General features: G+C 43.4%; 1 protein-coding gene and 1 pseudogene across 1 annotated transcript in view; both read left to right on the top strand.

Moving 5' to 3' along the window:
• CDH3 (cadherin 3) overlaps positions 1 to 16,195 on the top strand; it is a 97,052-nt gene that overhangs the window by 17,153 nt on the left and 63,704 nt on the right. The gene's annotated exons all lie outside the window — the stretch shown is intronic.
• On the top strand, positions 1,900 to 2,633 carry LOC114888530 (annotated as a pseudogene).

The raw sequence follows: 16,195 nt of genomic DNA, 5'->3' as shown, positions 1-16,195 counted from the left end.
TGATGACTCCCTTCCATTCTCAAATCCAGCAATGATTGATTGAGTCTTCCTCACAGGGCATCATTCTGATGGCTTCTATCATCACATCTCCTTCCCCATCTCAGGCCCTCCCTCTTTCATGAATAAAGACCTTTGTGATTACATTGGGCTGACCCAGATAATCTAGGATAATCTTACCTTCTTAATATCCTTAATTTCATCACATCTGCAAAGTCCCTTTTGCCTTGAAAAGTAACATAGTCACAGGTTCCAGGGATTAGGATGTAAACATCTTTGGAGGGGTGATTATCTTGCCTACCACAGGTATTTACCAAGAAACTAATGAAGCTTAAATTCAAGCCCACTAACACAAGCCCCTCCTAAGACCCAGGAAAGGGCCCTAGTGATCTCTGTTCACATGGTCATATGTTTTTTTGAAAATTTACAAAAGTAAGATATTTTAACTGTAATTGGTTAAGTTTTCTGTTTCTTTCCACTCTGACTTCACCTCTGTTGTACTGTTGCTCCTGTTGGGTGGCATTGGCATAGACCTGGGCATCTGGGGGATATAGTCACTAAGAGGAAGTTGAGTTGGGTTTACTGAGATATGTTTATGTGGTTTGTAGTAACTTCCGTGTATAGTTAAGTTAGTGTTAGCCTTCCTGGTACAGTAGTGGTTTCCAGAAATACTACAGCTGTCCAATGTTGTAATGTAAGGTCGCAAGGCCAGAGGTTCTATTGCGATATGAGCAAATCCTATGGCATCTGGCACTGGAAGTATGTGGTGGTAGAGAAAACAAGATTTCAAATGTAGAGAAGCAGAAGCTAGCCTGTGGGAAATTCTTCCATTCATCAGACGTATAAAATGGTAAGCAGACAATTTTAGTTCTCATCACTGTGTAGCCAAAACAGAAGTGCTTTCCTGTCAAGAATATACTCAGTAACGCAATATGTAGTAGATCATTTGGAAAGATGTTCACAGTAATTCTTCGTGTCACTGCACAAATGCCTTTTGCAGTGTGACATTGTTGCTCTTTCCAAGATGTGGAGTCTGTCCCCATCTCTTGTCTGGGGCTGGCCTTGTGACTTGCTCTGACCTATAGAATGTGGCAGAAATGATGTGGGAGTTTCAAGCCTAGACCTCAAGAGGCCTTGCAGCTTCTGCTCTCAGCGTTTACCATATAAAGAAGCTCTCCCATTGCTGTATAAAGAAGCCCAGGGCTTCCCTGATGGCGCAGTGGTTGAGAGCCCGCCTGCCGATGCAGGGGACACGGGTTCGTGCCCCGGTCCGAGAAGATCCCACGTGCCGCGGAGCAGCTAGGCCCGTGAGCCATGGCCGCTGAGCCTGCGCGTCCGGAGCCTGTGCTCTGCAACGGGAGAGGCCACAACAGTGAGAGGCCCGCGTACCGCAAAAAAAAAAAAAAAAAAAAAAAAAGAAGCCCAAACCAGCTTTCCTGAGGATAAGAGACCCCATGGAGAGAGGAACCCAACAACCAAGAGCCAACACCAACCACCAGACATAAGAGTGAGGCCATCTCAGTCCATCCAGCCTCAGTCCAGCCACAAGATGACTATCACTGCATGACTGATCCCTAGCAGAAGAACCATCCACCTGATCCTGGTCTATATTGCTGACCCACAGAAACATAAGTGAATAAAATATTTGTTGTTTTAAGAACTGGATTTTGGGGCAGTTTGTTACACAATAATAATTAACTGATACACAGCATATACATACAAATACACCATACATTTCTCTTCTATATGAGGATCTGGTGAAATAAAATTTATCAGAGTTTCTGTGTTTAAATCTCTTGCTGTTTGACATAATAGACAGACATTGATGAAAATAACCTAAAATTTATAACATGCATACGAGGACATCAGTGTTCAACTGGTTAATGAGTATAATCAATTCAAAGATTAGTCACTAAGCGTGGGCTGCAGCAGGTCAGTGGCCAGGGCAGCCTCCATGGCTATTTACAGATTTTCTTCAGGACAAATGATGTGAGGGTTGGTACATTAGTGGGGGAAGACAAAAATGGAAATAAATACTATGAAGACAGCAAGCAGTTTTTTGGCTATCACCAGTGGGTTATATATACTACTGAAGTGAATGGCAAAAACACATTCTGGGATGTGGATGGAAGCATGGTGCCCCCTGAATGGCATCATTGACTTCACTGTATGACTCATGATCCTCCAACAAGAAAATCACCTATTGCTTGTACATTCATTTGGACAAACCATAAATTCAACATGAGTGGCACTCCACAACAATATATACCTTATTCCACCACTAGAAAGAAGATTCAGGAGTGGGTCCCACCTTTGATACCTTACAAGTAAAGACAATGAAAAACAATTTAAACATGTAAAATATGGGGCTTTTTGTGTAATTGCACCGTTACTGCTTACTATTAACTTGATTAAAATTGTTTGATTGAAAAAAAAGAAAAAGATTAGTCACTGCACAAGAAAATGCAAAGTGCCCTGAAATTATTCAGCTTACATATGAAAGAAATCTGGTAGGCGTTTTCCCAAGTTTGACAATCTAAAATTTTACTCATTTTTTAAAATTAATTAATTAATTAATTAATTTTTGACTGTGTTGGGTCTTCGTTGCCGTGCGTGGGCCTTCTCTAGTTGTGGTGAGCAGGGGCTACTCTTCCGTTGCAGTGTGCAGGCTTCTCATTGCAGTGGCTTGTCTTGTTGTGGAGCACAGGCTCTAGGCGTGTGGGCTTCAGTAGTTGTGGCACGTGGGCTCAGTAGTTGTGGCTCATAGGCTCTAGAGCACAGGCTCAGTAGCTGTGGCGCACGGGCTTAGTTGCTCCACGGCATGTGGGATCTTCCCGGACCAGGGCTTGAACCCCTGTCCCCTGCATTGGCAGGCGGATTCTCAGCCACTGTGCCACCGGGGAAGCTCTAAAATTTTACTCATTTTTTAATTATAAAAATACATTAAAGGGCTTCCCCGGTGGCACAGTGGTTGAGAGTCCGCCTGCCGATGCAGGGGACATGGGTTCGTGCCCCGGTCCGGGAAGATCCCACATGCCGCGGAGTGGCTGGACACGTGAGCCATGGCCGCTGAGCCTGTGCGTCCGAAACCTGTGCTCTGCAACGGGAGAGGCTGCAGCAGTGAGAGGCCCGCGTAACACCAAAAAAAAAAAAAAAAAAACATTAAAAATTTTTAATATATGTAAAAGAATAAAACTTCACTCATCAAAAATGAGAAGGAAACTCAACAGGGAATATTATAAAATCATTGTCATATGAAGAGATGACTGAAGAGTTTGTAGCCAAAAAATGCATGAAAAAAGGTATCAGAGAAAGGTGTTGACACCATCAATTAATAAAAATAATATTTTCTGAATGTTTGTGATGTTTGTGGTATTTATCACTTTTTTTAAATTTGTGGTTTGTAGTGATTTATTTTCTTATTCTAAATAAATACTAATTTAGGTATCTAATTATTTTACTTGAAGTTTTGTGAGGTTTTTTTTCCTTAAGGGCACCTCCCCAGTTGTACCTTGTTCAGCCCCCTGAAACGTGGATCTGCCTGTGAATGAATGAATGAGCCCAAGTTCTAGTCCACAGAAATTTATGCAGCAAGAACCCCAGGGCCTCTTCCTCAGCAGGAAGCTCCGGATGTGATAGTCTGAGTCACTCCTGTGTACCTGGCATGCCCACAGGAGAGACAGATGATAAACACAAATGTGAGGCCTTTCGAATGTCAATGTTACCCAAAGTGCAGCTTGAAAGGAACTTTCAGACACTACCTCCATGTCAGAGATTAGTTGGCCTGAGATTTTGGGGCAGGGAGCAAAGAACCAGAGAGTCCCCAAGACCTATTTGCATCAGGAGAGAGGAGTGGAGGAAAGGGAGCAACTTGGGATGGGCTGAGCCAACTGTGCAGCTTGGTTAAATATCTATTGAGCATCTGCTACATGCCAGGCACTGTTCCATAGTCTGGAACAAAATACTCAAAAATCTCTGCCCTCCTTGTGCTGACATGGCAGGGGTGGGGATGGCAGTGTAGGAGGAAGGAAGAACAATAAACATTTTTAAAACTGTATATAGGGGACATGCCTGATGGCGCAGTGGTTAAGGCTCTGCGCTCCCAGTGCAGGCGGCCCAGGTTCGATCCCTGGCCATGGAACTAGATCCCGCATGCTGCAACTAAGAGTTTGCATGCCACAACTAAGGAACCTATGTGCCGCAACTAAGGGGCCCACCTGCCACAACTAAGACACAGTGCAATGAAATAAATAAATTTTAAAAATAAAAATAAATAAAAAGATACATTAGAAAGTGGTAAGTGCAAAGGTAAAAAGTAAAGCAGGGTGAGGGAGTTGGAAAGTAGTGTGTGATGGGGGTGCAGCTTTCAATAGGGAATCAGGGAAGGCCTCAGTGGAAGTTGAGCTAAGATTTGAAGGACATGAGGGAGGGAGCCCTGTGGCTATCTGAGGGAGAAATGTGATCTGTGACAGGCAGAGGGAGCGGCATGGCCAAAGGTCCTGTGGCAGGAGTATACTTGCAAGCTTGAGGAACAGTTTCAAGGCCTGGCTGCTAAAAGGAATGAATGAGGTGGAAGTAGGAGAAGAAATCTGAGAGATAATGGGGGTCAGAGCTCATGGAGCCTTGTAATCATTTGCAGGGACTGAGGAGGATGGACACTATAGTAGGGTTTTGAGCAGAGGAGCAGTGATGTCATCTGGCTGCCGTGGAGAGAACAAATTGGGGACAAAGGCAGAAACAGGGAGCCAGTGGAGACCATTGCCATAATCCAGGGTGAAAGGGGGTCAGATTCTAGATATATTTTGAAGGTAAAACCAACAGGATTTGCTGGATTGATATGTGAGAGAAAGAAAAGAGGGGAAAAGGATCACCTCAAAGTTTATGGCCTGAGCACCTGCACTGAATTGCCGTTACTAAATGGGGAGGATTGCAGCGGGAGCAGAACGAAGCCTAACAACTCTGGAATCGCTAGGATGAGCTACAAGGGCCAGAGGGGGTTCTACCTCAAAGGTAACTGGGCCTCTGGTATGCCAGGTTCTGACTTAATCTGCGGTGCAGTTAACAGCCCCTGAACACAGAACAGGTGACCCCTGCTTGGGAAACCATTTCCACCTCATTCACATACTTGTAGTTGGTAAGTGAACCCACTGCCAGCACATTTTTCAGCTGTTCCTTAAAATGGGTTGTTCTTGAGCATTTTCACTTGTAAAAGGTTGAATTGGACATGGGCAAAGATTGCCTTAAAATAAGTAATGCCACATAAAAAATGAAGCGTGAGAATTGAAAACATATGTCCACCTAAAAACGTCTCTCTATATATCCATAGCAGTATTAGTCACAATAGCCAAAAAGTATCCATCAACTGATGAATGGATAAACAAAATGTGGTGTATCCATACAATGGAGTATTACTTGAAAATAAAAAGAAATGAAGTACTGGCATATGCTATAACATGGATATACCTTGAAAACATTATTCAAAGTGAAATAAACCAGTTACTAAAGACCATATATTATATAATTCCATTTATATGAAATATCCAGGATAGGCAAATCTGTAGAGACAGGCAGATTGATGGTTGCCCGGTAGTCGGGAGTTTGGGAGAAAATGAGGAATAACTACTGATGTGTTCAGAGCTTCTTTTTGGGGGTGATGAAAATGTTCTAAAATTGATTATGGTGATTATTCAAGTCTGAGACTATACAAAATATATTGAATTGTGTACTTCATTAATTTATTTTTAAACCTTTTCTTTTATTTTATTGGCTGTGCCTCATGGCTTGCGGGATCCTAGTTCCCGGACCAGAGATTGAACCTGGGCCCTGGCAGTGAAAGTGCAGAGTCCCAACCACTGGACCACCAGGGAATTTCCTGAATTGTGCACTTTAAATTGGGGAATTGTATGGTAGATGAATTACATCTCAAAGCTGTTATTTTTTAAAAGCTTTTTTGAAAATGCCCACACTAATTTCCCTAAGGGAGCTGTTACTGCAGACCACCTCTTGTGAGCAAATGTCACGGCCTGACACTGAGACTAATCAGACCACACAGACTCCAGCCAATCACACTTGGCAATGCTCCGTCACGCGCTGGTCACAGGGAACTGTCAGTACTTAATACTGATCATGGGAGTTTGGGCTGACAAAGCTAATTAATTACCCATAGCATGTACAGCGGTGGTTAAGGGCACAGGCTCTGCAATGGGACAAACTGATTTTGAACCCCCGCTCTGTCTTATGACCATTGGCAAGTTAGCCTCTCTCAGCCTCAGTCTCCTCATCTGTAAATAAGAGATGATAATATCTACCCCATAGGGAGGTTAAGAGGATTAAATGTAATACTTTTATAGAGCAATTAGTACGGTGCCTAGAACTCAGTAAAGGATCAGTAAATGGTAGCTGGAATTATTGTTAATAATGTGTAAAGAGCACTGAGCACAGGGCCTGGCATATAGAAAGCGCTCAAAACACAGAATTTTTTTTTTTAATTACCTTTTTTATTTATTTATTTTGGCTGTGTTGGGCCTTTGTTGCTGTGCGCGGGCTTTCTTTAGTTGTGGTGAGTGGGGGCTACTCTTCGTTGTTGTTCACGGGTTTCTCAGTGCAGTGGCTTCTCTTGTGGAGCACGGGCTCTAGGCGCACGGGCTTCAGTAGTTGTGGCACACGGGCTCAGTAGTTGTGGCTCGCAGGCTCTACAGCACAGGCTCAGTAGTTGTGGTGCACGGGCTGAGCTGCTCCGCGGCATGTGGGATCTTCCCAGGCCAGGGCTCGAACCCCTGTCCCCTGCATTGGCAGGTGGGTTCTTTTTTTTTGCGGTACACGGGCCTCTCACTGCTGTGGCCTCTCCTGTCGCGGAGCACAGCCTCCAGACGCTCGGGCTCAGTGGCCATGGCTCACAGGCCCAGCCACTCCGCGGCATGTGGGATCCCCCCAGATCGGGGCACGAACCTGCGTCCCCTGCATCGGCAGGCGGACCCTCAACCACTGCGCCACCAGGGAAACCCGGCAGGTGGGTTCTTAACCACTGCTCCACTAAGGAAGTCCCAGAATGATTAAAGTCATACTTTTCACAGGAAAAAATGTTTATGAGACAGAATAAACTTTACAGATAAGGATAGAAAATTTGAATTCTGTTGCTTAAGGACAAGAGTAGGTGACTTTGGGAGACTGCTACGTGCCCCCCCACCTGGCTCCTCTGTAGCAAATACTCACACAGCCTAAAGCAGTGGCTTTGCCCTTGAGCCTCTTTGCCACCCCCCCACCCTGAGTCACTAATGAGCAAATCCAAGCTTCCGGAGAACATTCAGCTAAGAAACTGGAGTTTTTGATGAGGACCCCAGACAGGAAATGCCATTGCCCCTCCAAAGCATATTCTAAGACAGGGAACTAGAAGAGGAACTCAAAGCAGAAAATAACTGCAATTGATTATCCCAGGAATGCAGGGGCATTTCAACAGCAAAAAAAATCGATTTATGTAGTATACCACACTGTGTGGTTAAAGGAGAAAAATGTGATCATCTCAATACCGGCATGAAAAAGTAGGCGATAAAACTCATACTTATTTATGATTAAACAGTAGTAAACCAGAACTAAAGGGAAATTCCTGTTCTTGATATATCTCCCCATATGAAACAAAACTTTTTTTAAAAATTTATTTATTATTTATTTTTGGCTGTATTGGGTCTTTGTTTCTGTGCACGGGCTTTCTTTAGTTGTGGCGAGCGGGGGCTACTCTTCGTTGCGGTGCACGGGTTTCTCATTGCGGTGGTTTCTCTTATTGCAGAGCATGGGCTCTAGGTGAGCAGGCTCAGTAGTTGTGGCACACAGGCTTAGTTGCTCCGCAGCATGTGGGATCTTCCCGGACCAGGGCTCAAACCTGTGCCCCCTGCATGGGCAGGCAGATTCTTAACCTCTGTGCCACCAGGGAAGTCCTGAAACAAAACTTAATAGTGAAACAATAGGACTATTCCCAAACCAGGAACAAGGCAAGGATGCTATCATTCTTACTATTTGATATTATAACGGTAGCAACTGATTTTCAACAAAGGTCCCAAGACCACTCAATGGGGAAAGAATAGTCTTTTCCACAAATGGTACTGGGACAACAGAATATCTAAAAGAATGAAGCTGAACTCTTAGCTCACACCATCTACAGAAACGAAATCAAAATGGATTGAAAACCTAAATGTAAGCGCTAAAACTGTAAAACTCTTAGAAGAAAACATAGGTGTAAATCTTCATGACCTTGGATTAGGCAACAATTTCTTAGATATGACACCAAAGGCATCGGCAACCAAAGAAAAAAATAGATAAATTGGACTTCATCAAAATAAAAACTTTTGTGCTTTAAAGGACATTGTGAAAGCGAAAAGACATCCCACGGAATGGGAGAAAATATTTGAACATCATATATCTGATTAGGGTCTAGAATATATAAAGAATTCTTACAACTCAACAATAAAAAGACAAATACCCATTTTAAAAATGGACCAAGGGGGGCTTCCCTGGTGGTACAGTGGTTGAGAGTCTGCCTGCCGATGCAGGGGACCACGGGTTCGTGCCCCGGTTCGGGAGGATCCCACATGCCGTGGAGCGGCTGGGCCCGTGAGCCATGGCCGCTGAGCCTGCGCATCCGGAGCCTGTGCTCCGCAGCGGGAGAGGCCACAACAGCGAGAGGCCCGCATACACCACCCCCTAAAAAAAAAGGACAAAGGGGCTTCCCTGGTGGCACAGTGGTTAAGAATCCACCTGTCAATGCAGGGGACACGGGTTCGAGCCCTGGTCCAGGAAGATCCCACATGCCGCGGAGCAACTAAGCCCATGCGCCACAACTACTGAGCCTGAGCTCTAGAGCCCACGAGCCACAACTACTGACCCCACGTGCCACAACTACTGAAGCCCGCGTGCCTAGAGCCCATGCTCTGCAACAAGAGAAGCCACGACAGTGAGAGGTCCGCGCACCACAACAAAGAGTAGCCCCTACTCACCACAACTGGAGAAAGCCAGCACACAGCAACGAAGACCCAACACAGCCAAAAAAACCCAAAAAACAAATAAATTTACATAAATAAATAAATAAACCAATGAGCAAGTATTACTAAAAAAAAAAAAAATGGACAAAGGATTCAAACAGACTTTTCTCCGAAGAAGACCTGCAAATGGACAACAAGCCCATGAAAAGGTGCTCAACATCACTAGACATTAAGGAAATGCAGATCAAAATCACGAGATACTACTTCACGCACACTAGGATGGCTATTTTTTTAAATGGCTAATTTTTTTAAAATGGAAAATAACAAGTGTTGGCAAAGATATGGAGAAATTGGAAACTTCACTCATTGCTGGCAGAAATGTGAAATAGTCCAGCCATTGTGGAAAACGTTTTGGCAATTCATCAAAAAATTAAACATAGAATTACCATATAACCCAGCAGTTCCATTCTGAGGTACATATCTAAGAGAACTGAAAATGTGTTTGTACAAAAACTCATGCATGAATGTTCATAGCAGCATTATTCATAGTAGCCCAAAAGCAGAAACAACACAGATGTCCATCAACTGATGAATGGCTAAACAAATGGTATATTATTCAGCCAAAAAACGGAATGACATCCTGATACATGCTACAGTGTGAATGACCTTTGAAAACATTATGCTAAGTTTAAGAAGCCAGACACTACTACTGAAGCCCGCACACCTAGAGCCTGTGCTCCGCAACAAGGGAAGCCACTGCAATGAGAAGCCCATGCACTGCAATGAAGAGTAGCCCCCGCTCGCCGCAACTAGAGAAAGCCTGCACACAGCAACAAATATCCAACTCAGCCAAAAATATAAATAAATAAAATTTTTTTAAATGGTGAATTTTATGGTATGTGAATTATATATCAATTAAACCAACTCTGCGAGTAGTTAAAAAACTGAAATTGAAAAATCCAGTCCCAGCAATTCCACTTCTTGGTACACAACCTAGAGACACACACACTCCCTATGCACCAGGAATACATATAAGGATGGTTACTTCAGTGGATTAAAAATGGCCACAAATTCTCTGCAGTCCCTCCTTTCAAAATGTGGGGTCTCTTTACCCACCCTTTGAATTTGAACTGGTCTCTTGACTCACTTTAACCAATAGAATGCAACACAAGTGACTATTGCCAAGTTTTGAGTGAGGCCTCAGGAGACCTCCTGCACTTACTTTCTTGGAACATTTCCACCGTCATATGACAAAGTTCAGCTGGAAAAAGAGGGCCAGACATCACAACTGAGGCTCCAGACATGTGAGTGAGGCCATCGTGGGCCATCCCACCAAGCTGCCAACTGACTACAGCCACTAAGTGAGTCCAGGTAAGATCAGAAGAACCATCTTGTCAACCCACGGAATCGTGAGAAATAACAAACTGTTGTTGCTTTAAGCCACAACGTTTTAGGAATGCTTGGCTACCCAGCAATGGCTAACTGATACAATACTGAGGCCTTGTTTGCACGATCAGAAAACTAGGAAGCAACCCAAGTGCAGGCTGGATGGTGTAGTGGGTAAGAGCCTGAAGTTTGGCCTCTGACTTGGGCCCCAAATCCCACCCTGCCACTTACCAGCTGTGTGTTGATGAGAAATTTATTTGACTTATCCCTATGTCCTCCTAGGTCCTTGTAAGAATTCAAGGGGTTAATACACCTAGAGGACTTGGAATAGTGTCTGGTAGAGAGGAATACTATTAAGTGTTGACTGTTGGTATTGGCTATTGATATGCTCACCAACAAAGTGTGGTTTATATATGTGTTGGAGGGACTTCCCTGGTGGTGCAGAGGTTAAGAATCCGCCCACCAATGCAGGGGACACAGGTTCGAGCCCTGGTCCGGGAATATCCCACATGCCGCGGAGCAACTAAGCCCGTGCGCTACAACTACTGAACCTGCGCTCTAGAGCCCGCTCGCCTAGAGCCCATGCTCTGCAACAAGAGAAGCCACTGCAATGAGAAGCCTGGGCGCAGCAACGAAGAGTAGCCCCCACTCGCCGCAACTAAAGAAAGTCCGCATGCAGCAACAAAGACCCAACACAGCCAAAAAAATAATTAATTAAAAAAAGATATATATATATATATATATATATATATATATATATATATATGTGTGTGTGTTGGAGGCGATAAAGGAGTAAATTTCCTGTATACCAACTTGGACAATTCTCAGAAATATATGATTGTATTGGAAAAAGCAAGTCATAGGACTATAACATTTACGTAAAGTTTTTTTTTTGTTTTTTTTTTTTAGCGGTACGCGGACCTCTCACTGTTGTGGCCTCTCCCGTTGCGGAGCACAGGCTCCGGACGCACAGGCTCAGTGGCCATGGCTCACGGGCCTAGCCGCTCCGCGGCATGTGGGATCTTCCCGGACCGGGGCACGAACCCGTGTCCCCTGCATCGGCAGGCGGACTCTCAACCACTGCGCCATCAGGGAAACCCACGTAAAGGTATTTTTAAAATACAGGGAGGAGGACATAAATACACCTCAGAGCATTTGCCTCTTTGAAGGCAAAGATGGGAATGGCTAAGTAGAAATCAAGAAGGAGTTTTGCTTTTTTAAATAAATTTATTTATTTTTGGCTGCGTTGGGTCTTCGCTGCTGTACGTGCGGGCTTTCTGTAGTTGCGGTGAGCGGGGGCTACTCTTCGTTGCGGTGCGCGGGCTTCTCATTGCGGTAGCTTCTCCTGTTGCGGCGCATGGGCTCTAGGCACGCGGGCTTCAGTAGTTGTGGCACGTGGGCTCGGTAGTTGTGGCTTGTGGGCTCTAGAGCGCAGCCTCAGTAGTTGTGGCGCACGGGCTTAGTTGCTCTGTGGCATGTGGCATCTTCCTGGTCCATGGCTTGAACCCGTGTCCCCTGCATTGGCAGGTGAATTCTTAACCACTGCGCCACCAGGGAAGTCCAAGAAGGATTTTTGCTTTAATCACAATGTTCTTTTTTATTATACAAAAAGACACTAGTTGTATAATTTTTTAAAAGTTATGCATAGGAAAAAGACTAGAAGCTAAGAAGTTGCCAACATTGGTTAATTTGGTTTGGTGAGAATATAAGTGTTTTTTTCTTCCTTATTCTTTACTGCCTCCCCAGCCCCCACCCGAATTCCTGTATTAATTACAATGGTTCCGAATCCTTCCTTTTCTGCAGCACCCGTTTGGGGACCTGATCTTCCCGGGCCAGTCCTGACATCTGCCTTGTCACAGGCAGGCTCAGCCCAGTGTGCATAGCACCTGGCACTGCTATCCAGGGCCTCCCTGCTCAGGCCCACCCAGGCCCACAGGTGGCTGTATTCTTGCCAAGGCTTCAGATCTCAGGCTTTGATCCTTAACGTGCTCGAAGAACAGCTCCTTAGTTTTGCTCATCGGAATTTAAGGGGTTCCCCTTCCTCCAGCTCCCCCAGCAAGGGGCCCTAGCACCCTCCTGCAAGCAGCTGAGGGGAAACCATGGGGAGGGGTGTTTGTACAGGAGGTGTCTGGGAAAGGGGGAAGCACAACAGAGGCACACGCCAGAGGCGATTTTCTTCATGGCAGATGCCAAATGGAGGACTTTATCAGGCTCTTTAAATTTTTAAAGACTTGTTGGTGATGTTTTGTCTTGCTGTCACTATGTTATTGAGGAGGGCAGATAAATCGGCTTTGGTGTTCTCAGCTACTGTGTATAAGGGTGTGAAAGTAAAGGCTGTTGCAGGGCCTACAGAATACAGGTTAGCGGGGTCCAGGTGGAAATTGGGAATCAAGAGAATTGTTTGCATCTCTAACAGAATGGTTCCTGGATTCTTCTGTTTGGACACTTTTGTCTTCTCAGGCCTGGGTTTTATATCCAAAGGGAGATCCTGAAGTTGTTCTTTCTGGTTTTGATTGATAGGTTCTGGATTAGACACTCTGGAAAATAGTAAGTTCAGATAAGACTGTTTTTTTCCTTTTTTAATACATCTTTATTGGAGTATAATTGCTTCACAATACGGTGTTAGTTTCTGTTGCATAACAAAGCAAATCATCCATATGCATACATATGTGCCCATATCCCCTCCCTCTTGAGCCTCCCCCGCATCCTCCCTATCCCACCCCTGTAGGTCATCTCAAAGCACCGAGCCAACCTCCCTGTGCTATGCTGCTGCTTCCCACCAGCCAACTATTTTACATTCGGTAGTGTATATATGTCGATGCTACTCTCACTTCGCCCCAGCGCTTCGTTCTCCCATCCCATATCATCAAGTCCATTCTCTATGTCTACCTCTTTATTCCTGTCCTGCACCCAGCAACTAGGTTCATCAGTACCATTTTTATTTTTTAGATTCCACATATATGCGTTAACATACGGTATTTGTTTTTCCGTTTTGATTTACTTCACTCTGTATGACAGACTCTAGGTCCATCCACCTCACTACAAATAACTAAATTTCATTTCTTTTTATGGCTGAGTAATATTCCAGTGTATATATATATACCACATCTTCTTTATCCGTTCATCTGTCAGTGCACATTTAGGTTGGTTCCATATCCTGGCTATTGTAAATAGTGCTGCAATGAACATTGGGGTGCATGTCTCTTTTTGAATTATGGTTTTCTCAGGGTATATGCCCAGTAGCAGGATTGCTGGGTAATATGGTAGTTCCATTTTTAGTTTTTTAAGGAACCTCCATACTGTTTTCCATAGTGGTTTTATCAGTTTACACTCCCACCAACAGTGTAGGAGGGTTCCCTTTTCACCACACCCCTTCCAGCATTATTGTTTATAGCTTTTTTGATAATGGCCATTCTGACCAGCATGAGGTGATACCTCATTGTAGTTTTGATTTGCATTTCTCTAATAATTAGTGATGTTGAGCATCTTTTCATGTGTCTCTTGGCCATCTGTATGCCTTCCTTGGTGAAATGTCTGTTTAGGTCTTCTGCCCATTTTTTTCTTTTTTTTACGCGGGCCTCACTGTTGTGGCCTCTCCCACTGTGGAGCACAGGCTCTGGACGCACAGGCTCAGCGGCCATGGCTCATGGGCCCAGCCGCTCCGCGGCATGTGGGATCTTCCCGGACCGGAGCACGAACCCGCGTCCCCTGCATCGGCAGGCGGACTCCCAACCACTGCGCCACCAGGGAAGCCCCCGCCCATTTTTTAACTGGATTGTTTGTGTTTTGGATATTGAGCTCCATGAGCTGTTTGTATATTTTGGCGATTAATCCTTTGTCTGTTGTTTCATTTGCAAATATTTTCTCCCATTCTGAGGGTTGTCTTTTTGTCTTGTTTATGGTTTTCTTTGCTGTGCAAAAGCTTTTAAGTTTAATTAAGTCCCATTTGTTTATTTTTGTTTTTATTTATGTTACTCTAGGAGGTGGGTCAAAAAAGATCTTGCTGTGGCTTATGTCAAAGAGTGTTTTTCCTATGTTTTCCTCTGAAAGTTTCATAGTGTCTGGCCTTACATTTAAGTCTTTAATCCATTTGGAGTTTATTTTTGTGTATGGTGTTAGGTAGTGTTCTAATTTCATTCTTTTACGTATAGCTGTCCAGTTTTCCCAGCACCATTTATTGAAGAGGCTGTCTTTTCTCCATTGTATGTTCTTGCCTCCTTTGTCATAAATTAGGTGCCCATATGTGCATGGCTTTATCTCTGGGCATTCTATCCTGTTCCATTGATCTATATTTCTGTCTTTGTGCCAGTACCATACGGTCTTGATTACTGTAGCTTTGTAGTATAGTTTGAAGTCAGGGAGCCTGATTCCTCCAACTCCGTTTTTCTTTCTCAAGATTGCTTTTACTATTCGGGGTCTTTTGTGTTTCTATACGAATTGTAAGATTTTTTGTTCTAATTCTGTGAAGAATGACATTGCTAGTTTGGTAGGGTTTGCATTGAATCTGTAGATTGCTTTGGGTAGTATAGTCATTTTCACAATATTGATTCTTCCAATCCAAGAACATAGTATATTTCTCCATCTGTTTATGTCATCTTTGATTTCTTTCATCAGTGTTTTATAGTTTTCAGAGTACACGTCTTTAGCCTCCTTAGGCAGATTTATTCCTAGGTATTTTATTCTTTTTGTTGCAATGGTAAATGGGAGTGTTTCCTTAATTCCTCTTTCTGATTTTTTGTTGTTGGTGTATAGGAATGCCAGAGATTTCTGTGCATTAATTTTGTATCCTGCAACCTTACCAAATTCATTGATTAGTTCTAGCAGTTTTCTGGTGGCATCTTTAGGATTTTCTATGTATAGTATCATGTCATCTGCAAATAGTGACAGTTTTGCTTCTTCTTTTCCTATTTCTTTTTCTTCCCTGATTGCTGTGGCTAGGACTTCTAAAACTATGTTGAATAAGAGTGGTGAGAGTGGACATCCTTGTCTTGTTCCTGATCCTAGTGGAAATGCTTTCAGTTTTTCACCAACGACAAACCCACCCGCTTGCTGTGGGTTTATCATATATGGCCTTTATTATGTTGAGGTAGTTTCCCTCTATGCCCATTTTCTGCAGAGTTTTTATCATAAATGGGTGTTGAATTTTGTCAAAAGCTTTTTCTGCATCTATTGAGATGATCATATGGTTTTTATTCCTTAATTTGTTAATGTGGTGTATCACATTGATTGATTTGCATATATTGAAGCATCCTTGCATCCATGGGATAAATCCCACTTGATCATGGTGTATGATCCTTTTAATGTGCTGTTGGATTCTGTTTGCTTGTATTTTGTTCAGGATTTTTGCACCCATGTTCATCAGTGATATTGGTCTATAATTTTCTTTTTTTGTGATATCTTTTTCTGGTTTTGGTATCAGGGTGATGGTGGCTTTGTAGAATGAATTTGGGAGTGTTTCTCCCTCTGCAATTTTTTGGAAGAGTTTGAGAAGGATCGGTGTTAGCTCTTCTCTAAATGTTTGGTAGAATTCGTCTGTGAAGCCATCTGGTCCTGGACTTTTGTTTGTTGGAAGATTTTTAATTACAGTTTCAATTTCATTACTTGTGATAGGTCTGTTCATATTTTCTAATTCTTCCTGGTTCAGTCTTGGAAAATTGTACCTTTCCAAGAATTTGTCCATTTCTTCGTGGTTGTCCATTTTATTGGCATATAGTTGTTTGTAGTAGTCTCTTATAATCCTTTGTATTTCTGCAGTGTCAGTTGTGATTTCTCCTTTTTCATTTCTAATTTTATTGATTTGTGTCCTCTCCCTTTTTTCTTTTTTTTTTTTTTTTTTTTTT

The sequence above is a fragment of the Monodon monoceros genome, unplaced genomic scaffold (genome assembly GCF_005190385.1).
Source record: "Monodon monoceros isolate NGI ecotype Baffin Bay Population unplaced genomic scaffold, NGI_Narwhal_1 Super_Scaffold_10, whole genome shotgun sequence".
Classification (NCBI taxonomy): domain Eukaryota; kingdom Metazoa; phylum Chordata; class Mammalia; order Artiodactyla; family Monodontidae; genus Monodon; species Monodon monoceros.
The sequence above is the reverse complement of the archived record's forward strand: the minus strand, read 5'-3'. Positions and strand labels throughout refer to the sequence as shown.